This window comes from Anolis carolinensis, chromosome 1, assembly GCF_035594765.1.
Source record: "Anolis carolinensis isolate JA03-04 chromosome 1, rAnoCar3.1.pri, whole genome shotgun sequence".
NCBI classification, from domain to species: domain Eukaryota; kingdom Metazoa; phylum Chordata; class Lepidosauria; order Squamata; family Dactyloidae; genus Anolis; species Anolis carolinensis.
Genome location: NC_085841.1, coordinates 113,218,446 through 113,242,478, shown reverse-complemented (window position 1 = coordinate 113,242,478; position 24,033 = coordinate 113,218,446). Strand labels below are relative to the sequence as shown.

At 39.3% G+C, this 24,033-nt stretch overlaps 1 long non-coding RNA gene across 2 annotated transcripts in view; it reads left to right on the top strand.

The window, feature by feature from the left end:
* The window catches only part of LOC103280418 (uncharacterized), a 104,487-nt gene that overhangs the window by 18,190 nt on the left and 62,264 nt on the right, over window positions 1-24,033 (top strand). The window contains exon 1 of one of the 2 annotated variants that reach the window (XR_010006116.1): window positions 17,841-18,433. The exons of the other annotated variant lie outside the window; for it this stretch is intronic. This is a non-coding gene — a long non-coding RNA (uncharacterized LOC103280418). Of the gene's footprint in view, window positions 1-17,840; window positions 18,434-24,033 lie in introns of those variants that run through there. 2 annotated transcript variants of the gene reach the window in all.

Here is a 24,033-nt window from a genome sequence, read left to right as displayed (position 1 = left end):
AATGCTATGGAATCCTGGTAGTTGTAGTTTGGTGAGCATCAGAACTCTTTATAAGGCTTTAGCAAAAGCTAAAAATCTTATGAAATACAACTCCCATAATTCCATAGAATGGAGCCATGGCAGTTAAAATTATGTCAAACTGCATCAAATCTATATTGTAAAGCATAGCTGCCCTGAGTCTGCAAAGCCTGAGCGTTTGAGGATAGGTTGACTTGGACATCTTTCATTCATAGGGTCAGCATAAGCTGAAGTCAATTTGACAGCAGTTAACGGCATCAACAACTGCATTTTTGTTACTGCCAGGAAAGTGGGATAGGCAGACCTATAATATTCTTTCTCAAGTGCCAAAACAATTTGACTGCCCTAGGGCCCTGTCTGCCTTGATTTTGAAGCTGGGGATAAGGTGTCATTTGGTGCTCTGACTGAGCCTTCAAAATGCCACGGGCTTTTCTTGGGTTTAAGTTATCCCTTGATTACCGTTTTTCCAGCTAGAAAAAGGTCCATACAACTACTATTAGATAATGTGTTCTTCAGCTCCAGTCCTCCCCTATTAATATCAATGTCTGTGTATAAAGCTCAAGGCTTTACATGAACTGAACAAGCCTGCCAATTTACTTCTGTATGGGGATTTGGCTGCGGTCAGATTGATGCATGACTGAATGATGGGTAGAGACCTTCTTTTAAAAAATACCGTTCAGTAGGCATCTTTTGTTATTCAGTGAAAGCTAAAACCTGCTCCCATTGTAAAATAATCTTTTATTTCATGACTCTCTTTTTCAACAGAGACTGTAGATGTTAAAAATAAATGTCTAGACTGGGTACAGAGTGCCTTTTCAGTATTGTGAAATCATGGTGTGAAGAATTGGCAAAATAAGTTTTGTTTCATGCAATTTCCCCTTGCTTCATATATTCCAGTCTGCTGTCCAACTTTTGCATGGATTACATTTTCGAAATTGGGTGACACCATAGAAATTGTTTTAATAATCATTTGATAACAAAATGACTTCATTTATATAAGGCTATAGAGTTAGCAAGTTGATTTAATGGAACGTATTGCTCTATTGTTAAAGGAATGACTTCTACTAAGATTTCAGAAGCGTATCATTTTTCCTACTTAAAAACAGATGCAAAAAAATTAAAACCAACTTCAAAAACAGCTATGCTTGTTTATTGCTGCAGATGTGGGTCTTGTGCATTATTTCAATGTAGCACCTTTAGTGAAGTCTATAATAAACTTGATGCAGAGTAAATTGACATAAAACTGAAGCAGAGTAAAACACAATGAAGGGATCATGTAATTAGTTATGTGAGGCTTGGCTTCATATATTCCAGATTTTTATCCTAACTTTGACCTTTACCCCAAGCCCACCTAGCATTTCCAGACCGTAAGGGTTCCAGATTTTGGACAAATATCAGAGCCTATGGAAGATTACAGAAAGGTCCCAGAAGCATTACTGTGCACCTCTTCAGCATTAAATCAAGATGAGAGTTTTGGCCCAGCTATATTGTGGAGTATGTTTTTAAATTTATACATTGTAATTTTATATTGTATTTAATAGTTTTAATTGATTTTATGTATTGTTTGATATCGAGTTTGTGTAGGCATCGAATTGCTGCCATTGCTGTAAGCCGCCCTGAGTCCCTTTGGGTGAGAAGGACGGGATATAAATGCTGGAAATAAATAATGAATAAATAAATATTCCTGATTAATTTTGGTTGTTTTTGACTAAAACAGATTCCTTTTAGTACTACTCTCTTTGGCTCATCAGAAATCCTGTAGGACAAAAAGAAAGTGGTGGCACAAGCTGCTTCCCTCAAAAACATATGTTCATCATGAATGCAAAGGAAATTTCTGGAGGACAGTTGTGTAAAATGATAAGCCAAAACTCAGAAAAAGAACTTTTTTTGTGGAATCTTCTCCCCAGAATCCTAATAACCATGTTTGCTGGGTTGATTTTGAAATTTTAAATTCAATGAAGTAATTTTACAAGATCTTGATAGGGGATTAGTATTTCTGTGTAGAGAGGAGAGCAAAGGAACATTGTTTTTTTTACAAGATTCCAATATTTTTCCATGTACCGTATTTATTTGAATTACTGCACCATTGATTTTTGTGCGGCTTTGCCAGAGAAAAGGAGAAGTCTCTCAGCTGGGAGGCTAAGGAGAATGGGACTTGGGAGCGGGGGGAGGGGGGCGCTTCTCCTTAGCTTCTCAGCTGGGAGACAAGGAGAAGTGGTGCTCCCCATGAGCCTCAGCTTGGTGGAGGGGCGTGACTTCCCAACCGGCTTCATTCAAGGCCTGGGAAGCCACCACTCCTCCATCCGGCTGAGATTGGTGGGTTTGCTAGCCTCAGCCTCTTGGAGGGGCACAGGCACCTTTTGGCATGCGATTCTAATGCACCATCAAATGGCATGCACATCTCCATCTTGGCTAAGCAATTAAGTCAAAAAAAGATGCCCATCACATTTGAGTAAATACAGTAGTATGGAGAGAGGAGAGACATTATCAGTCATCCTAAATTTATCTACAGATTTTTAATAATATAGGGTAATTCCATGTAGGTGCTTTGATTTACCTGTAAGACAGGGTAGACCTAAGTAGATATACAGTATATGTGTTATAAACACCTATGTGGATCAGTTACCATATATACTCGAGTATAAGCCGACCTGAATATAAGCCGAGGCACCTAATTTTACCACAAAAAACTCCAGTATAAGCCGAGGGTGGTAAATTTCAGAAATAGAAATAGATACCAATAAAATTACATTAATTGAGGCATCTGTAGGTTAAATGTTTTTGAATATTTACATAAAGCTCAAATTTAAGATAAGACTGTCCAACTCTGATCAAATCATTATTCTCATTTTCTTCAATGTAAATGTGCTTATGTATCCTTTTAATAATAATAGAGTAAAATAATACATGTAATAATAATAATAATAATAATAATAATAATAATAATAATAATAATAAATACAGGAAAATAATACAAGTAATAATAAATACAGGAAAATAATAAATGCAATAATAATAATAAAATAGAGTAAAATAAATGTAATGGTAGCAACAATAATAGAGAAAAATAATAAATGTAATAATACCAATAATAATAGAGAAAAATAATAAATGTACCATATATTCTCAAGTATAAGCTGACCCAAATATAAGCCAACCAGGACCCTCACCCGAGTATCAGCCGAGGGGGGCTTTTTCAGTCTTAAAAAAAGGGCTGAAAAACTAGGCTTATACTTGAGTATATACAGTATATTGCTTATTTTATAGCCTCTCAAATGTATATATTTCTTAATGGTCCATGGGATTAATGTTAAAAGTCTAAAGACTATAGACAACAAATTTGCTACTATCTTCCAATTCATACATCATCATGATGCACATGATTTAATTAAGCAGTCAGTTAATTGTGGGAGAATTCTATGTATTCATCGATACTAATTTCTTAGATATACCAATACCACCATTCTCTGAATGAGGATTCCTAGGTAGCCAAATTGACACCACTCAAGCACCAGAGGAAGATTCTGAGTGGGCATGGAATATTTACTGATGTTTGGAAAATACCCCCTTCAAATATGTAGAAAAAATAATGGAATGGATTTGAGTCTCCTGACTCAGATTTGGAAAATTGCTCCACAGTACAATGTTTTATTGAAGGTTGCATTTGCAAATATTTATCACCCATTTCTCCATTTTATCCTCTTCCTAATGTTCTTTTTTATAAGTCTAAGTCTTCCTCCAGCCTTTTCCCATTCTTATGCTCCACCATAACATCTCACCATCTTTATATCCTATTTATCAATTAGTGCCCCTCTTATATGTATCATTTCTATGTTTGTCTCTGTCTCTCTTACACACACACACACACACACACACCCTATATGCATTATTTCTATGGTTTCTCTTCCCCCCCCCTTACACACTTGAACACACACAACACTTCTTCTTTCTCACACCCTTTCTTATAGATGAAAAGAAGTAAGACACAAAAACAACATTCTTGTTAAAACATTGCATTTAATCCAACTGCTTTGGTAAGAGAAACCATTTCTCTCACAATCTCTGCTTCCTAAGTTGGATGGAAATGTGGACAGAGAATCTTTTGGCTAGGGTATCACTGCTAGGAATGTTTGCATATTTCAGAAAACAAGAATCTCTCTAGCATCCGCTTTGAGTCTCCTGGTGGAGAGAAAAAGCAGGGTATAAATTAGGCTTGCTCAAATAATTCGTTTTCCCCGTTTACCGTTATTGATTCGTTATTTTCGATTGTTTTGAAGCAATATCGAACCTTGGTTGTCCACACGTCTGGATATCGCGGTTTCGAATCGCGAGAGGCCGTTTTTTCTAATTTCTTCGTTTTTTTCGTTAAGAAAAAAGAGCTTTTGCAAAGCACCCAAACTCCTTTCCTTTTGCCCCTCAGCCAATGGGAGGCTCAGCCAATGGGAGGGGGCGAGGGGGAAGGAGGCCGAGGAGGAGGAGGAAGACGGAGGGGGGAAATGGCCGCCGCCGCCGCCGCCTCGCCTCAGCTCAGTGCATTAATTAATTGGGCCTTAATGAGCCCCCTTCCAAGCCAAACCCACCAGAGAAACACCCTCAATGCAAACCTTGCAACATCCTTCTCTCCTTCTTGGACACAAAGGCAAAGGGAGGAGGCACTTCGGGTTCCCAAGCGACCTGAAAAGAGCCATAGAGAAAGGGAGAGCCAGTGCGCATGCTCCACCCTCCAAGGCACACAAGGGGGGAGTTCGCATGGGAGCCGGAAGTGTTGGGGCCTCCGTCCCTCCCTTGCTTTTCCTCTTTGGTCTCCCTATCTTGAACACAGAACACGCATGAAAAAAAACACACCATAATTTCACAATATATAGTTTAAATAACAAAAGGAAGAGGAAGGAAGAGGCCCGGGATGCGAGGGGGTGTGGGCCAGGCCCGTCCTCGGCTGCTCCCAGGGGCCCAGATTCGCACCCTCCCTCCCCCCAATACAGGTCTCCAGTCCATACCACGCTACATGAACTTGAATGGATACTGTGGTTGTGTTGTCGAAAGCTTTCATGGCCGGGATCACACTGTTGTGGTATGTATTCCGGGCTCTATGGCCATGTGCCAGAAGCATTCTCTCCTGACGTTTCACCCACATCTGTGGCAGACATAGAGGTTTTGACGTCTGTGCGAAGCTAGGCAAGTGGGGTTTATATATCTGTGGAAGGTCCAGGGTGGGAGAAAGAACTCTTGTCTGTGGGAGGCAAGTGTGAATGTTGCAATTGGTCACCTTGATTAGCATTGAATAGCCTTGCAGCTTCAAAGCCTGGCTGCTTCCTACCTGGGGGAATCCTTTGTTGGGAGGTATTAGCTGGCCCTGATTGTTTCCTGTCTGGAATTCCCATTTTCTGGGTGTTTCTGGGAAGGTAATGGCACTCCATGTAGTCATGCCGGCCACATGACCTTGGAGGTGTCTATGGACAACACTGGCTCTTGGGCTTAGAAATGGAGATGAGCACCAACCCCCAGAGTCAGACATGACTGAACTTAACGTCAAGGGATACCTTTACCTTTACCTACACACACACACACACACACACACACACAAAAGCAGGGACTATATATATATATATATATATATATATATATACACAATATATATCACACACACACCAATTTAACAAAGTTTCAGCCACAAAAACAAAGTTTCTGAAGTAGAACAATGACTTTCACAGTAAAGACAACCCAATTTAACAGGAAATAAGACTTTCAAACCAGGAACAGATTACTGCAATTATTAAAAAAAGGTTTATTATAAAAGCTATGAAAATTTGCCAAAAATCAGAGGATAAGGGAAACGTTCCACATTTTGGTGAGCTATCAGTGTTAAATGTGTTCTACCACTGTACCAAGTTTGAAGAAGATCACTCAAAAAATGAGGGCGGGAGAGCCCCCTAAGTCCCCCCCCCTTCAGGCTGTTTTTGGGCCACCGCGCATGCGCGTCCGCCATTAACGAATTAATTTCGAAAATAACGAATTTTCGTTAATTTCGAAAAATTTTGGGGGCCAAATTCGTTATTAGCAACAAAAACGAAAAACTGCCCCCTCTAGTTTTGAAACGAGTTTAGAATCAAATTTTTCATGGATCGATCAAGCCTAGTATAAATATAAACATAAACAAAATAATAATATAATAATAGTAATAATAATAATAGCATCCCAGGACAAAAATGGGGAGAAAAGGTGACAGAGCTACAAATATTGGGAGCTTAATTCTATACTTTGATCTCCCCCCCTCCCCCCCATTAGCCAGGCTGACACGAATTGTACTCTGGCAATATCTGGAGACCAATAGGTTCATATTCATGGTATAGAACTTTAGACCAACACTTTGAATCCATTCTGGGATATCACCTTTGTTTGCTTTTTAAGGAGAGGTTTACTAATAATATAATAATAAATCTTTATTATATGCCATTTTTCTCCCACAATGGGGACCCAAAGCAGCTTCCAACATGTTGAAAACACCATACACAGTTAAACAACAGCCAAATGTATGAATACAAAACTTTGTAAGATATAGTCCTTAATACAGCCACAGCAATTGTGGCAGCTAGCCCTTACAGAAGACGTAGATCTAAAATATATTATTTCCTAATAACTATTTTTAACTGAATTACTGTAGCCCAGATATTTTATTCAAATGTTCCTCAATTTCACTGCTAACTTGTCAGATGGATCTCAGTAAAACACATACATTTCTGTGTATGTAATTCCAGATAGGCTGAAGTCTCAAGGGAACAGAGAACTCACTTTGCCCTGCCCCATTTTCCCCATTTTTAAATTGTGGAATTTGCATATGCTACCACTGGTAGGCAGAAGCAAACGTTTCGGTTAAATTATTGTATCTAGAAATTTTAGGAAGGTTTCTTTCTTTCACATTCAGATAGACATTCTGTCTGTGCAGATTTATTTTGCACAGATCTCTTTGGATTACAGTTTACGAGTGTGTGCATGCCTATGTGGGAGCTAATTATGACAACATCTTGCATAAAAACGTTATCACCAAGGTGATTCTTTCCTTAATATGAATATAAACAGTTAAAGAGACACTGAGTCTCGATTTGTGCATTTATATCCATTTGGCCCAATTCTTTATGAAATTTGAGAATCTCTGGCCTATTTTATGCATAGTCTAGCCATATATGCATTGCACTATGGCCGTTTTTCTTTCTCTCTTTCTAAAATATTTGGTTGTGAGACCACAGCACCTCTGCTCATAAAATTTGTAGATTGTAGATCAAGAACAAGAAATTTCCACCCACAGATTGTTCCTACAGAATCAAAGCAAGTGATCATATTGCTTGCTCCTGAACAGGCTGCAATAATGTGCTGGAAATCAAGCCCATTTCCCCCGCCTTGTATGCTTCGTATAACGTCATGCCAAGTTGCAGCTTGAGATAGATTTTAATGGCTGCATTACAAAACTCTGAAAGACAGATGTAATAAATACATAGCCAAAGACTAACTTATATTTGCGTTCTCTACTTCAGTAAGACACATGGATCTCTGCCTCAGGATACAAGGTAAGGCAGTGGTTGCTACATGATACAACAATGTAGTCCTCAAGTGTGAGGGGCAGATTTGGCTAGCCTGACTTTCATTTCAGAGGCATAAGAAAAAGAAAAAAAAATCTTTGTGCAGAGACATTAGATGCACACACATGCAGAAGAATTTAACATCCATTACACCAACAGGTCTGTAGATGTAGCTGTTCTTGCTGAAATCAGTTTATAATGCACATTGGTCCAAATGCCTGCTTAAATGAGAAATGCCTTCCCCCTCCTCCACTCTTCATCCTGCATTAGCAACAATCAGACTTTTACATAGTGTGAGACATTCAAAAGCAATTTCAGTTTCATGGGTGAAAATGTATTTTGACTCCCCAGCTTCTTTCATAGGAAAAAAAAAATCAAGGATTTAATGATCCTGTTCTTCAGCTCTCTACCACATTCTCCATTGTAGTGCATCTATTTATGCTGATGCCGACATTTGGGGCAGAGGTGTATATAAGTGTCATTAAAAATCACTTAAGAAATGCATAGATCTAAGTATTTTAAAATGTGTGTGTGTGTGTGTTAGAGGTATGCAAAATGCCAAAAATCTGTTTAGTTTCTGATACGAAATCATAAAAATTCCATTATATTTTTGTTTTGTTATTCCATTCATTTGTGCCAATGGGGAAACTTATGGGGCTCCTTTCTCCCTCATTTGTAGGACTATCAAGTTGAAACTTGCTACAATTGCAGCACACCTTTATGACTGTAAGCCGCCCCTCCCCCCACAAGTTTCAGAATGTTTTGCTCATCTGCTGATTTTTGGATTTTTTTTTTTAAAATTTGTACAAACAACATTTTTAAGATAAACTACAAGAGCCAGCCCCTTGAATTTTTCTACAATGATGCAACATAACCAGGGTATCATTCCTCTCAAATTTCAGAAAGATTTGCACATTGTTAGTTAAGTTGCAGTTGGTACTTGATAGTACTAGAATACACCACAGAATATGGCAAATGAAAGGAACAAGATGGCTGATACTAGACTAGAATTCTCAATTAACTCCAAAATTTTTGTATTAATATGGCCCTGCAGCAGTACCCTGGCAAGGGATTTTCCTCTTGGAAAACAGAAAATAAAGCAAGTGCTGCATTTTGTAGAATTGAATTGTACTTTTGAATATTTTGTCCCCTTTTCAATGCTGCTGAAGTTTTTAAAAAAGAGTTATTGCCTTGCTTACTATCTCCTACAGAAATTCTTCTCTTTATAAAAGTAAAATACTAGAATGATACGGCAGATCATGAATTTATCTTCATGAGGTAGGAATGGCCTCATATTTCACAAATGTCATTGTGAAGCAAACTTGAATAATGAAGCCCCTGCTATCAAGAATAGATGAGTTCAATTTCCCCTGCACTGCAATGTCATATTTGATTCACACTATTTAAAGGTGCCTGTGCATTTTTGCCTCCTCTCTCACTGGGATGCCATCAAGATTGAAGGGATACCTCTGTTCTCCCCTTTCTCCACTATCCATGCCATTTTCACTTTTTGGTTTTTGCCAGATTGGGGAATGCTAAACAGAATTAACAGGATATATAGGTGCATATATTATTTATGTTGCCGCTTGCTAACTTTAGATTTCTTAGGTAATTGCTCTTTTCTCACTTTACTATAAGACACAATCTTCTTGAACAAGTGTATTAAAGGGCAGGAGATACCAATGCAATGGTTTTAGCAATACAATAAGAGAAATAAGGTCAAACTTTGTGAAAGCCATCCACTCAATGACTATCAGCCTGCTCCCAGTAGACTCAGGTCAAGGAGGAGCTTCATGAGAACCACCACTCCTCTTGATGTTCCCCCAGCAACAGCAAGGGTCTCCCACTGGGCAGTTAAACCAGGCAATCCCAACTGGATGGCCCTCCATGAGGGTCTGCCTCCAGGGGCAAACCAAGAATGGGCAACTTGGAAGTCCCTAAATAGACTGAGAAGCGGAGTGGGCAGATCAAAAGACAACCTGGCAAGATGGCACTACTTGGAGGAATCCTCCACCTTGTGTGACTGTGGAGCAGAACAAACAACTCTGCATATGTATGCTTGCCCACAACGCCCTGCCTCATGCACAGAGGAGGAGTTGTTTAAAGCTACAGACAATGCGACTGCTGTTGCCCACTTTTGGTCTAAAACCATTTAGCTGTTTGTGATTCCTTTATTTTATCACTTTTAAACGTATTATGCAATGCTTTTGTCATGAAATAAATAAATAAAGCAATACAATAGAGTAAGTTAATTTCTTCCAAATTCTTTATGTATAAGGGCCCTTCCAAACAGCTATATAACCCAAAATATCAAAGCAAATAATCCACAATATCCTTTTTGAACCAGGCTATCTGAATCTACACTGCCAGTTCAAAGCAGATAATGCGGGATTTTATATAGCTGTGTGGAAGGGGCCTTAGAAAGGATGGTTCTAAACTGACACATACAATGGACCAGAACCAGCATCCAAAACACTGTTTTAACCTACTTGGGTTTATAGCACTATGATTCTACTTTAGTTGCTGTGGCAATAGCCTGTGGAATCCTGGCATTTTCAGTTTAGGGCAAGGCATTTAGAGTTCTCAGCTAGATTGCGCTAGTGCCCCATGAAACCAAAAACTATATATGATGTAGCCATGGTGGTAAAAGAGAAATGTAGTGCTATAATTGTGAAGTGTGAAAGGATCCGTGAATTCTAAAGAAGATTTCATCAGCATCCTTGCTTCGAAATCCCACCACCAGACTGCTTGCATTAAGTGATTGTGGAGGTCACAGTTCTCAGTTGTCAACCCAGATCTAGATTTCTGCCATACGTACAGCCATCTTTCTTTACCAAAATCTCCATCAGAAACTACATCAATCAAAATGCTAATAAAACAGACATGATTCCACTTGTACAAATATATGAAAACATCATTTCCTTGTAGAACCAACTCATACCTTTTTGAAGTCTGCTGAAAATGTTGGGTGACTTCGTGTTGTTGGCTGACTTTTGATCCAAAAGAACCTTAGTCTAATTCAAGGCTGCATCTCCAAAATATGAACCCATTTGACCCATCTACACAAGTGTTGTACCTTCACAGCATATGGAAGTGGTCCAGTCACATATTGTACTTTCAGTATTCTTTTAAAGTGAATGAGAAGCACTGAGACTTAATTTTCAACCCAATTATATACTAGTAAGAAAATTCTGTGAGAATGACCTTCCAGGTTTCAAACTCCTTAGAGAAACAAGGAAACATTTTCACATTATATTTACCTAATTGAGAAGATTCAGGCTATTAGATGAGATATAAAATAAATTAAATTCCATGGCAGGTGAACACCCTAAGGGTACTCTGGTGCATTACACTGTATTAATATTCTCCAAGACCACTGCAGAAGCTTAGGAGAGTTAACTTCAAAATGAGCTTCACAGGCCACCTGCAGCAATTTACCCCCCGCCCCAGCTTTCCTAGTCAAGCTACAATACTAGATAATTTAGCTCCAACTATTGATTAAATAATTGGCTTGGAATATGTCAGGTTTAAAGGAATCTCCTTTTCAGAACACAAAAGCAAGCAATGCAAGCTTGTGATGAAATGTCTTAACCTTGCAATTCTATTTCCCATGAATGCACATATTGAAAAGGTAAATAATTTTTTTCGTATTCCTCTAATAGAAACCACCTCCCAAATATATTAGAAAGGGGATATTAATTCACAAGTCTTCATAGAGCCTGGCCAGAATAAAGATAAAAGGTTTTAATAAGCAGTACAGCAAGTTTTTTGGAGTGCATCCATACGTATTTAATGATAGGAAAAGAAACTGAGGCCATTTGTAATATTCTTCCAAGAGGATGACTTGTGAAATGAAGTGCTTACTGAGATGATAAGGAATTGGTGGTTGCTTTTCCTTCTTACTGCAATTTCAGTTAGTGGGGGATTTTTTAATTAAACTCCAGTATTTTAAAACTTACTGGGATATCAAGAAGTACTAATCCAAATAACTAGGGGTATCTTTAGTGTTGGAAAGAAGGCGCATTTTTATTTGGATTAAAGCAAAGCATTTCTTTCCAGCCCAGTTGCTCTTTCATGCCAAAGCTTGGCAAAAAGATCGAGTGGAATTATTCTCAGATGTCAGAGTTTTGGCTGGTTCCAAAAGATCTTAATGATATTTTGGGAACAAGTCAGAAAGTCCCCCCTCCTCACATGTCTTTTTTTCCTCCTTCCCTTCCCCAGAATTTTTCAGTTTTGAAGTCTGATTATTATGACTCAGAACTCTGTTGCCTCCTTTCCAATTATAGTGTAATTTAGGGGTAATCTTTGCAGATTCTCAATAGGCGCCCTACATTCCAGCCATTTCTTTCTTTATAGTTACAGAGGCAGTCTGTGATTTAACTGTTATTTCGGAGCATCTGCTTCACACACTCCAATCAATATATTTCCCTTTCTTCTTTGCCATAAGAGGAAATCAAATTTCAGAAGAGGCGATGAGAAATGAGAGTAGTACGTAAGTGTCACTGCGAATATGGATTTGGCTTTATTTCTTACTGCAAGGGCTTGCACTGCCACAGAGCTGATGTTTGCTTGTGCCAGCCAATATAGTGTTAATACCCATTTACATTTAATGCAGCAGTGAAATATCCCCATTTTCACTTCCTCTTTTAAAGTGATGGGAATCATTTCAGTGTAAAACTTGCAGTTTCTGGATTGTTGCATCTCTTTGTGAAGCATGCTTATATTATTTATACCTCATTTTTCTCTTGCATAAAAGCAACAGTTATGTCATTGGAATATTCACATTGCTTGAGTTGCAACTGCCACCACTCCTACATTTGATATAGTACTTATCCACTGTAAGGCTGCTTGTCTGCTCTGCTTGAAAATCCATCCTTTCCCAGAATTAATCTAAGGGCATCTGAATTCAGTCTGAAGCAACAAATCCAAGCGTTGTAGCTTCAGACTGACCCAGAATTCTGCCGATTCTGCCAATGTGTTTACATTGCTCCCGTCCTGAACCACAAGAGTGAAGTCCTAACTGTCCAGTTGGGCCAAGCCAGTTTGGCCAGCTGGATAATCACCCTTACCTTTTGCATACTTTGTCACTGCAGCAGCCGCCACAGAACTTCCGAGAGCCCCTGGCCATTGCTGGGTACCTTTGTAAATGTCTGCAAAGGAGCCTGAAAGACTTCGGGGAGAGAAAGAGGAAAGGAGTGGGTGATTTTCATCTTAGTAAGGGTAAAGATTTTCCCCAGACATTAAGTCTAGTTGCGTTTGACTCTTGGGGTTGATGCTCATCTCCATTTCTAAGCCAAAAAGCCGGCATTGTCCATAGACACCTTCTAGGTCATGTGGCCAGCATGACTGCATGGAGCGGCATTATCTTCTCACAGAAGCGGTACCTATCAATTTACTCATATTTGCATATTTTCGAGCTGCTATGTTGGCAGAAGCTGGGGCTAACAGTGGGAGCTCATGCTGCTCCCCAGATTCGAACCACCAACCTTTCAGTCAGCGGTTTAACCTGCTACACCATTGGGGGCACTGATTTCCATCTTATCACCAAATTTTACAGTGCCGAGTGATGGGCAGGGGCTCTTCAGAAATTCATGACTGTGGCAACAAATAACAAAAAATAAGTGCTGCCTCCCATTGCTGCAGAGTGCAGGGGAAAACAAGACGGCAGCAGATTTGTGTGAACAGTGGGGCCAGTTCCAAATTAGACTTAGCCCAGCTGTTCACACCAACCCCAGAGTGCAAAGCTTCAGAGCATTCTGCAACTTCTGCTAATATGGGATAAAATCAGGGCAACAGGTTTTACTTTGTGTTAGGGGCAGAAGCCCTTGGATGTCATCTGGAGTCCCAGAAGTGATTTCTGGCTTGGGGTTTCCTCCAAGCCTTAGGCCCCTGTCATATAATCCAGTTCAAAGCAGATAACTTAGAATTTATATGGTAATGTAGAAGGGGCCTAAGTTGCATGCCACGTTTTCTATAAAGAGAGATGCTGGTAGACTCCATGTACTGTAAACAAAATGTTCCAGGCTTGGCTCCTAAAACATCCAATTAATGGAAAGGGGTCAGGCAGAAAGTCATGTGAAAGACCTCTGTTGCCACTTGGGTAGACAATGTGGTCTTAAATGAACAAATATCTATTCATCTGCAGCTGTGTGCAAGAGGCATTATGGGTCCATTCAGACAGGCCCAAAAATAAGGACCTGTCTTGGTTTTTAATGGAGGCATCCGAATGACACCTCCATACAATTTGGAACCAACCATTGGGGGGCAGCATTTATTTTTTTTGTTATTTGTTGCCGCATTCAATTTCCCTGGTTTGTTCTGAATTAATTAATTAATTAAAAGGCCAGGTCTAATAGGGCATTGGGCCTGTGGAGACTCACTCCTGGGTAGTCCTGGGACTACCCGAGCATGAATCTCCATCACACCTTTTGGACTCCAAAGGTGCAGGATGGCACCTACCTCTTTCCCCCAAGCCCTAAGTTAAGCCCCGAAAATGTACGTATAAGGTCCCTGTTTGCCATATCTCCTATTACCGTATTCTCCTGGGGAGAGACAATGACATGCAAGGAGATTTTTTTTTGAGGGGGGATTTTCCTCCTCGCCCTCCCACCACCAAAGCAGGTTATTTAAACCCACTTCGGTGCAGATTTTAGTCCTGTGTGGAAGCACTCTACATGGAATGCCAGGTAGGGAGGGGAAACTATTGTTTCAACCATTCTCTTTGTTCATACTTAAATATATAATTAGAAGACTGTATCTACCTGCTGACAAAATCCAGTGGATAAGGAGGGGATTTTGAGTTATTCCCTTTATGTCATCCTATCTGCTCCAGAGCTTTGAAGACTTTTTGGAAGAGTTGGGAGATGGGGTGGGAATTTGTCGATAGGTGTTTTTACTCTGTCAAAGAGCTTTCCATCCTCAAAGCATCATGAACTGGAGACAGGAAGCCTATCCTAGGTTGATGAGTCTTTTTTATTACACTGGAGCAAACCTATTCATTTAATTATTAAATAGCGAGCAAAACACAGTGAATCCCTTTGAGGTTAATAGTAGCTTTTAGACCTATTTCTGCTGAAAATTAATACTATTTGGGTCTGCTAAACTGTTTTTGATTAAATACATATGTGAACGCACACACATACATTCTTTGCCTAATTTATTTGACTGATGGTAGGCAGCTTTCCTTGCAGAGTTTTCTTGTTCACTTGCAGTGAGATAAGCTACCTTCTTTATCATATCAGGGCTCCCATCTGGGGAAAAATCTGGCAACCTTGAGATGAAAGGGCAAGAAATAAAATTAAAGAAAAGAAGAAACTTTTCACAAGCTCAGTGAAACACGTTTCTGACTCCTCAAGGGCTTGGGAGCATCAAATTGAACACCTTGATACATTGCAATGTCTTTAAAGCACTGTTTCCCCCTACTCACACTGTGGCCATACTGTAAAGCTAGAGAGAGAAAACGTAACAAATGACCAAAATCGAGTGTAGTGACATTATATGGCAAATAAATTGAAGCATTTAGTCATAAGACTAGTAACAGAAGGAGAAGGAAATTAAGAAGCATAGGCAAGGGAGACAGAGTATCTAGCAGAACAAATGGATGCCATAATTCCTGAATGTGTCATTTTGAATTGAAGTAAACAATTGCTATCTAAATGCATGCTTGGATCTAGCTTTCTGTTTTTAACATAAGGATTATAAAACACAACAAATGTAAGTAAATTGTGACTATTTGTGGCATAATATATATTTATCTAAAAGTCTTTATCTAAAAGTGCCAAGAACACATTTTCGAAAGTTCCACTGAAGTACAGATTGCAAAGTTTTTATCCAGTTTCTCAATATACGACCACAAAACTTCTGAAACCTGGTGAAAGTCTTCTAAAAAAACATGCCTCATTTACTTTAGTAGGGCTTAATTTCAGTGTGTGAGCACAGATTTGCTGCATCAGTGTAAATTCTTAGTAATTTGGAGTGGAGGTAAATAATGCTTGTTAGGAAATTAAAGAATTCGCTGACCCAAGAGATTAGGTCAATTGATCAACACACACTAAATACCCATAAATTCAGCCAAATGAAGAAATAAAAAGAAAGGCATGGCACCTGATTTATTAAATTGCCTCTGAATCAGGAGTGCCTGATTGTAATATGGCTGCAAGAGAAGCCCAGTCATTTCTGAAGTGAAAAATAATCAATTCTTCTCTTTGCTCCTCTTACAAAAATGTGGCATTGACAGCAAGCATTATGTCCTACCAACAGAGAACACTTTGGATCAACTTTGTGCTATCTTTATGTGGAGAACTTGTTTGGGAGCAAGCCCTGATATTTAGCTCTACAAATACAGTCACTAGTCACTGGTCACAAAACCATAAATATAATAATAGCTTCAGATAGTGTCATTTTTAAAAAAAGAAAGAGCCAACTACGACAAAGAAAAGCACATAATGCCTCTATCAAATTTATACAGGCTTTATATGTCAGGATGCAGCATCAATGATATGGGTTGGAAAGGGGGTCCCCTTTCTTTTGTTATTAGTCTGTAAACATAACTCACTGGCCAACACCAATAAAAGGCATGTGTTTTATGAAGCAAGAAATGGGAATAATAAAATAAATGGTTAATTACCAAGCCCAGAGACAAAAATTGGGACCCTAAAGCTGAAACAAGAGACCTTTGCATTGCCAGACAGGTTTTCTGTGGGAGCATGTTTAATGAAAAAGAACAAAAAGCAATAGCTCATCCTGATATTACATTTCAATAGATAAGATTAAATGGAGAATAGTGCTATGGTACTCCCATAGAGCTGCATTCCAGGAGGAGGAAACACATTTGGAATAACTCACACAGTCTATGTAAATGAAGAAAAGTTGATATGGCTATCCTTTGAAGTTTCAGTTTCAGAAAGTGAAAATTGGGAGCAGAAAGGTTTGTCTTCTTGCTTATACTTATACTTGTGTTAACTCCTGTTTCTCCAAACTACGAGTAGCTATGGCTTCAGAAAAACTCATTGTGAGATAATCCACTTTATCTGCTTTAAACTGGATTATATGAGTCTACACTGCCATATAATCCAGTTCAAAGAAGATAATCTGGGTTTTATATGGCAGTGTAGAAGGGACCTTAGTCTTGTAGAGTTTATCCATCTGGAATGTTGTCTTCCTCTGTTGCCATTTTTCCTGTTCAATCCTTCCCTACTATCTCACTATTGCCTCTTGTCTAATAATAACACAGTCCCACACATTTACAAATTATCTTTGACTTTATGGTCATTAATAAAAGGATTTGATCAGTGGTTTCATTTTATTAAATTCCAATGAACCATTTGGGCCTGAAAACAGTTAACTTTGAAGCTCTGATCTTTTCCCATTGCAAAATCATGAATTACATCCAAAAATTAATTTATTTTTCAAGGCCATGTGATTAACTGTTCTTGCCACGTTATATAGGACACATGAAGTTTGAGATAAGTGTTAGCCATCTGAAACTTCCCTCATCAACACTGTAGAAGTAGTGCAGTCTGACACTTTGAAACTATAGTTCAATGGTATTTTTGAGGTAGTTTTGCAAGGTATCTAGCCTTTCCTGCCAAAGAGTTATGGTGTATCACCAACTGACAAATCCTGGGATTCCACAGCATTGAGCCCTGGCAGTTAAAGTGGCATCCCAAAAGGTTGGAATCAAGGCATCAGAGAAGGTAGATAAAGCCAGAGAAGAGAGCAAAGAATCAGGCCCTATCTACACTGCACTAAAATGCGGTGTAGGGGGTGCATTATTATGAGATGTCCAAATGTCACTTCATGATAATGCAGATTAATCAGGAATAAACCTGGAAAACTAGGATTTCCTGATTTATTCTGAATTTAAAAAACACTTGAAAGACTTGTATTTTACTGTAAGGTCTGGATCTCTTTAGTTGCTGGGTCTGTGGGGATGGGCTCTCAGGAATGCCTTCCACGATCCCGAGGGCCAGTCCCCAATGCCATCTCAGTTCTTCGGGCTCTAAGAGCCCGTAGGTCAGGATGGCACCCCATGCTCCCTCTCCCCCCCCGATTCTCATGTAAATTTACCAGAGAGGCCTGCCTGTGTCCTCACCCCCTTGATGAAAGCATGATGTGTTGGGAGCTTTGGAGAGGTGGGGGAATTTTCATTTTGAGGCATCAGGTGCTTTCACCAAGGGGCCTGAGGATGCAGGCAGGCCCCTCTGGTAAGTTTATATGACAAGTGGGGGGCTGGGGACTGGCTAGATGCCTTACCATGTAGCCACCCCCCCTGGAGAAAACCTGAGATTTGGGCCCAATGTTGGCCTAAATCACGAAAGGAATTGGGATTTTAAATCCTGGTTCCTTTCGTGATTAGGACTTCTCTGGAAGGGCCCTAAGGTCCAGATATTTGGAAGTGTGAGGCATGTGGAGACTGCTGCTGAGATCACTATCCATAATCTCAGCAGCAGCCTCCACAGCTATCCCACCTCTGCAAGGTCAAGCAACACACAGGGGAGGGATAGCAATGCTACCCTCTCCTCTCTCGTCCCCTTTCCTGGCTGTAAAGGGTTACAAGACAGCTGCTTATTGAGAGTAGAGGTTTCTAAGGGCTTTGCATTCCATCTAAACGATGTGACAGAGTTTTTTGAGAAGGGAGGAGGGAATTCCCCCTCCAGAGCTCCGTGCCTCATTTATGGAAAACAAAGTCTTAGAAGCCTCCACGTTCAATAAAAGATCCACCTAGAAATGACGCACCAGGAGAAAGAGGAGGGGGAGGAAAATGGCCCTTGTTCCCCACTCTCCTGACACATTATTCTTACATGCCAGAAGAGCTTCAGCACCACGTGAATGGAAGCCGAGTAAGATCTTTTATTTTTAAAGGGGTTTGGGGGGGTTTTGGGGAGGGGGTTGGTGTCCTCACCGTTTTCTGGGCTAATTTAGCCCAGAAAACCATGGGACTACTGTCTGGACTGTCCCCTCAAAAGCCCAGAACATTTGAGGGAGCAGTTCAGACAGCAAAAGTAGTGGGGTTATCCCGTGCCTTCCAAGAAGGTGCGGAATAAACTCACTAGCAATTACATTTGTGATAAACCAGGGTTGTCCTGGTTTGTGGAGAATGAATTTGTGTTTCTCTGGGATGTCATCTGGACAGCCCCCCTTTAATTGTGGGAACTCCTGTGTTAAAGGGGCTGTCTGGATTGGCCCCCAGTCTTTCTATCAAGCAAAATCAGAAAACTCCAGTATGTCGTTCACCTTTATTGATCAAGTTCTGTTTTTTAACCCATTTGTAACGGAAAACCTTATTTTATTGGGGATTTTTGTCTATGTTATTTAATGTTGATTCAGTGGTAAAGGTGGACAGAAGTTAGCTACTGCTGATTGGCTGTGAGTCACCATGGTAACATAGCTACTTCTGTAGACATGTAACTATTTTGAAGCTTAGCACGAAAGGGGCGGAGCTAGCTGGATGAAAAAGGAGGGAATGTTTTAAAAAGAGTCAGTTAGTGAAGTTCTCTAGCCAGTGAGCTAGGAAGATGTATGGAGGTCAGTTAATGAAGTTCTCTAGCCGGTGAGCTAAGAAGATGTCTGGAGTTCAGTTATTGGAGTTCTCTAGCCGGTGAGCTAGAAAGAAGATGTCTGAAGTCAGTTAGGTTTAGGTTTCCAGTGAGATAGAGCTGAGGAAATGGAATACTGTTGAGACAAAGTTTCAGTCAAGTGGTTGATATTAAGGAATGAAAGATATTATCTATATTATGTACAAATGAAACTGAAGAAGTAAACAGTTGTTACAGTTACGCTTTTTGGACTAAAGAAGCCATAAATAAATAATCCTTTGTTTTTAATAAAGACAGTGTTCCTGAGTGGTGAATTGCTCTACTTAGAGTCAGCGGAAGATTCGTCTCACATACTTTCCCTCAGTATCATATCATCTTATACATGCACACACGCAGACTTAAGTGTTTATAGCTGGCAGTGGCTGGGATCCTGAAAGAAGGCTTGCCCCCTGCCATAGTGGGATTTGAGAGATCCCATATTAGAAAGGTGTGGCGAAGGTGTGGGATATAAAGAAGAAGATTCCCTTAGCCTAAATATAAAGGGCTTTGGGCAGGCTGTCCCACATTTAATGGTGGCAGTGGATGGGATCTTGAAAGAGAGATTTCCCCCCTGCCTGTTTGAGAAGCCACTCTTGTGTTTTGTTTTGTTTTTGAAGTGAGCCTTGCACCATTCATTTCCTGTGCTGTCTTGTCCCTCTTTCTTAAAAAGTTGTGCAAAATAAAATAGTCAAGGCAGAGGTAGATGGACAATTGCACAGTTGTTCTTCAAAAAGTTGCTTAGTTATGAGTAAAACTGTGAGTTTCCTGAAAATGTAAAGTTTTTAAACATTGTGGTGATTTCTTTCTCCTTTGTGAGAAAAAAGAAACTCCAAATGTTTTGCCACTATGGGAAAGAAATATCGGTGCCTTTTCCTCGACATCTGTTGGGAAGTGGGAAATTTGAGAATTTCTACTCTACAATACTTTGATCAGCAGGCAATATTTCATTTATGGTCTAGGTTAAATATTTTGTTTTTTCCTCAGATTTCTACTGACTATGTAAATAATATATTGTGTCCAGTTGCTGATGGAGCTATTTCAGCTTTAAATATGCTAGCAAAACTGATATATAGGGACATGGAAGTGTTCTAAATGAGCTATATTCTATCTGTACAGGAAATGATCTGCAAATAAATTGTTATTTAAAAAATTAGATCAGGGCTGGACAACAATGGCTGTTCAGATGTTTTTCACCTATATTTCCCAGCAACTGTATAACAGCATTGCCAGTGGTGAGGAATGATGGTAGACATATATCTTAAAGGCACCAGATCCCATCTGATCTTAGAAGTTAGGCAGGGTCACTTCTGATTAGTGTTTGAATAGGAGCCTTCTGGCAAAAAGCAAGTGCTGTAGGCTATATTTTAAAGGGAGGAACTGACAAAATCCTCTCAAGAGTATTCCTTGCCTAAGAAAACCCTATGAAATTCATGAATCATTGTTAGTGGACAGGTGACTTGAAGACACATGCACACATGTAATCCATGTTGGCCCCAGTTGCTAGCAATGGTTTATAGAGGAAAAAGATGGAAGTCTGTCATTAAGATAACACTATTTTCAAGTAAAAGAAGTATGTCTTATACAATGACACAAGCATGAGAGATATATTCTAGTAAGAGTTTATTATTAAATCCAGATACAAACATGTGCACAAAAGGCTTAGTTTACAAAGCCAGTTCAGACTTTAAAACTTGTAAAAATATACTGTTCATTGATTAAAAAATTCTGGATCCTAGTCCACATCATCTGGGACCTATTGATGTAGACTTTAGGCAATGCTACCTTATAAGACAGATTTGATAGATAAGGTGTCTCCTAAGTTGATTGGCTATACATCATGTGCTAACCTTTAATCTTTAAGATGACATTTTGTTCCTTGGAAGCTTTAGCTCAGGTAAGGTGGGAAAATGTGCTTCTTGATTTATTCAGTTTTAACTCGCTACTCTTACAGTATTTATAGATAACGTAAATGTCCTGGTTGTGCTATTTAATCATTTTAAAATTTCTAGCTTCAATACAAGAAAATATAGTCTTGCCTACTAGGTCTCACTGAAATCAATGCTAGTTGAAACTAACCTACAGCTTAGGTATTTCAGTTGGATATAGACAGATGTAACTTTGTTGTAGTATGTGGGGAAATATTTTAGACTACAACTCCCAACATCAAAAAGCTAAAAAGAAGCTTCTTTCATCACTATAAAATATTTAAATCATGAGTGGGGAATATTTTCTCTCTCTGCTGTGGGACACATGAAAGTACTGAACTGCTCAACAGTGAACCAGACTGCCTTAGAAGATTATGGGTTTTCCTTTCTTGGAGGTCTTTGAGTGGCATGTGGATGGCTATCTTCCAAGAATGGTTTAATTGTGTATTCCTGCGGGGCATGAGCTTGAACCAGATGGCCATTGCTGTGTATCCTGCTTCCCATCCTCATTGGATGGATTTCCTGCAGGGGACCTGACAGCTGCATGGTCCTTAAGCATAGCAGCAGCTCAAATGTTTCTAGGTCCCATGAGATGAGGGATGATAAAGTAGCATTCACAACAGGGATAGTTGTTGCTATACATTGCAGACAAATGGAGTAAGGTGTCATGTTGCCCAAGATAAAACTAAAGATCATAGAGTTGTAAATCTAGCTCATCATTTCAGTGCGATAAATGAAATTCAGTCTAATCTCAGATTTGTGTTAAATGGAAGCAGAGGGTGCATCTGCACCGTAAAATTAATGCAGTTTGACACCTTGTTAATTGTCATGGCTCAATGCTATGGAATTTTGGGATTTTTAGTTTGATGAGACACAAGCACTCTTGGCAGAGATGGCAAAAAATCTTGTAAAGCTACAACTCCCACAATTACATAGTATTGGGCCATGGTAGTGGAAGTGTTGGCAAATTGCATTAATTCTACTGTGTAGATGCTCCCAAAGTCCCCCAAACCGAGTTCATTACAATCTAAGAAAACATTTTGTGTAAATGTGAAAATGAGATGCTTTTATATGCCTGTCCAAATTTCTGTGGCTGTTGATGTCTCATTTGTGGTGTTCTAATAAGAACCAGGGTCAAAAAGGAATTTCCACTCCATGCACAGTTTTTAATTATGAAGAACGCTTTGCTTCAGTATCCTTTTTTCTCTCTGGTGAAGAGCTAGAGCTATTTCATAGAAACTAGATCACGCATGGGCAAACTTTGGCTCTGGATGGCTAAAGTTTGCCCATGCCTGGACTAGATGGACCACCGTTGCTTTCTAGATATTATTGGACTGCAGTTCCCAGCATCCTTTTGCCTTGGCTTCGGCTTATGAGAGTTGCTGTTCAGTGTAATTTGGAGGGCCATATACTGCCTACCCTTGGAGTGGTTGTTGCTGCTAATTGCCTTCAAGTTGACTTCAATTTATGATGTGCCTACAGTGATCTCCAATTTATCTTGTTATCAACAACCCTTCTCAGAAATTGCAGACTCATGACCATGGCCGCTTTAACTGAGTCCAGCCATCTATAATGCAGTCTTTATTTTCTACCTTACCAAATATTACTGCCTTTTCATGTGAGTTGTGTATTCTCGTGATATCTGAGATAGAGAATGTGAAACGAATTATGATCTGGAACTGAAATGTAATTTGAAGGAGATTACATCATTTTCAGTATTGAAATTTGGATTGTGACACCCACACTATATGGTGAAATAGAAATTTAAGTGCTTCATGTAGGCATTATCAACGGTGCATCTACGCTGTAGAATTAATGCAGTTTAACACCACTTTAATTGTGATGGGTCAATGCTGTGGAATCATGGGAGTTGTAGTTTGGTGAGGCACCAGGAATATTTGGCAGAGAGCCTGTAAAACTACGATTCCTGTGAGTCCATAGCATTGGCATCAAACTGCATTAATTCTATAACGTAGAGTCAACCATAGTTAGCTTGTTCTTGTCAATAACCTAAATAAATTTGCTTTCATTTGTCCCTAATTCCTCTTCTCCTTTTTAATTGGCAGAACAAGAGCATGTAAACCCTATAAATCAGTGGTTCCCAACCTTTGGGCCTCCAGGTGTTTTGGACTACAACTCCCAAAAATCCCAGCTAGCTTACCAGATGTTAGGAACTGTGGGAGCTGAAGTCCAAGGTTGGGAACCACTGCTATAAATGAAGCATTAGAAAAGAGGATGTGAAAAGTGAAGAGCAGTATGTTGAATACATAATTTTGATGTAGACCCATGATTTTGAACAAAGAATTCCTTTTTTTTTCAGGGAGCAGTATTATCCAACATAAGTTTATTGGCATTGTATTGGATTATGTGGTCCTTCAGCAGATGCTGAAATAATTTAAAGCTTTCTTCATTCTCCCAGCAAATATTTGTTGGTCTAAAAATTAAAATGAGCGAGAATTGGCCAGATCCTCCCAACTCCTTTTGAACTGTATTTTCAATATGTGGGAAAGCTGATGTTTCAAATTGTCTCTGATCTCTGAGCCCAAGGGTGAGTTACGCATCAATAGCATTAATGAACATAATATGAGGAAAATATTTGTCAGAAGTAAGTATAAAGAAAGCCCATGGAAAAAATTGTGTAAGGTGGAGTGGAGTGAAGGGGCAAATCCTCCGATTATAAATCTAAAATATTAAAAAAACAGATTCACAGAATCCCTATTAGACATCAAAGCTGCTTCATTATTGGAGTATGTTTTTAATTTATAGGCCTTGATTCTGGCCAAAAGCAAGCCTGATAAATTGTATAGTGAATTCCCAAGATGATTAGAAAAACCTGACTCTGGCTTGTTGCTCCCCACAAATATAAAAAGCAACTTTCTAGTTTGCTAGGTAATGCAGTTCAATGGTACTGAAGAAACATAGTTAACAACCCAAGGAAGA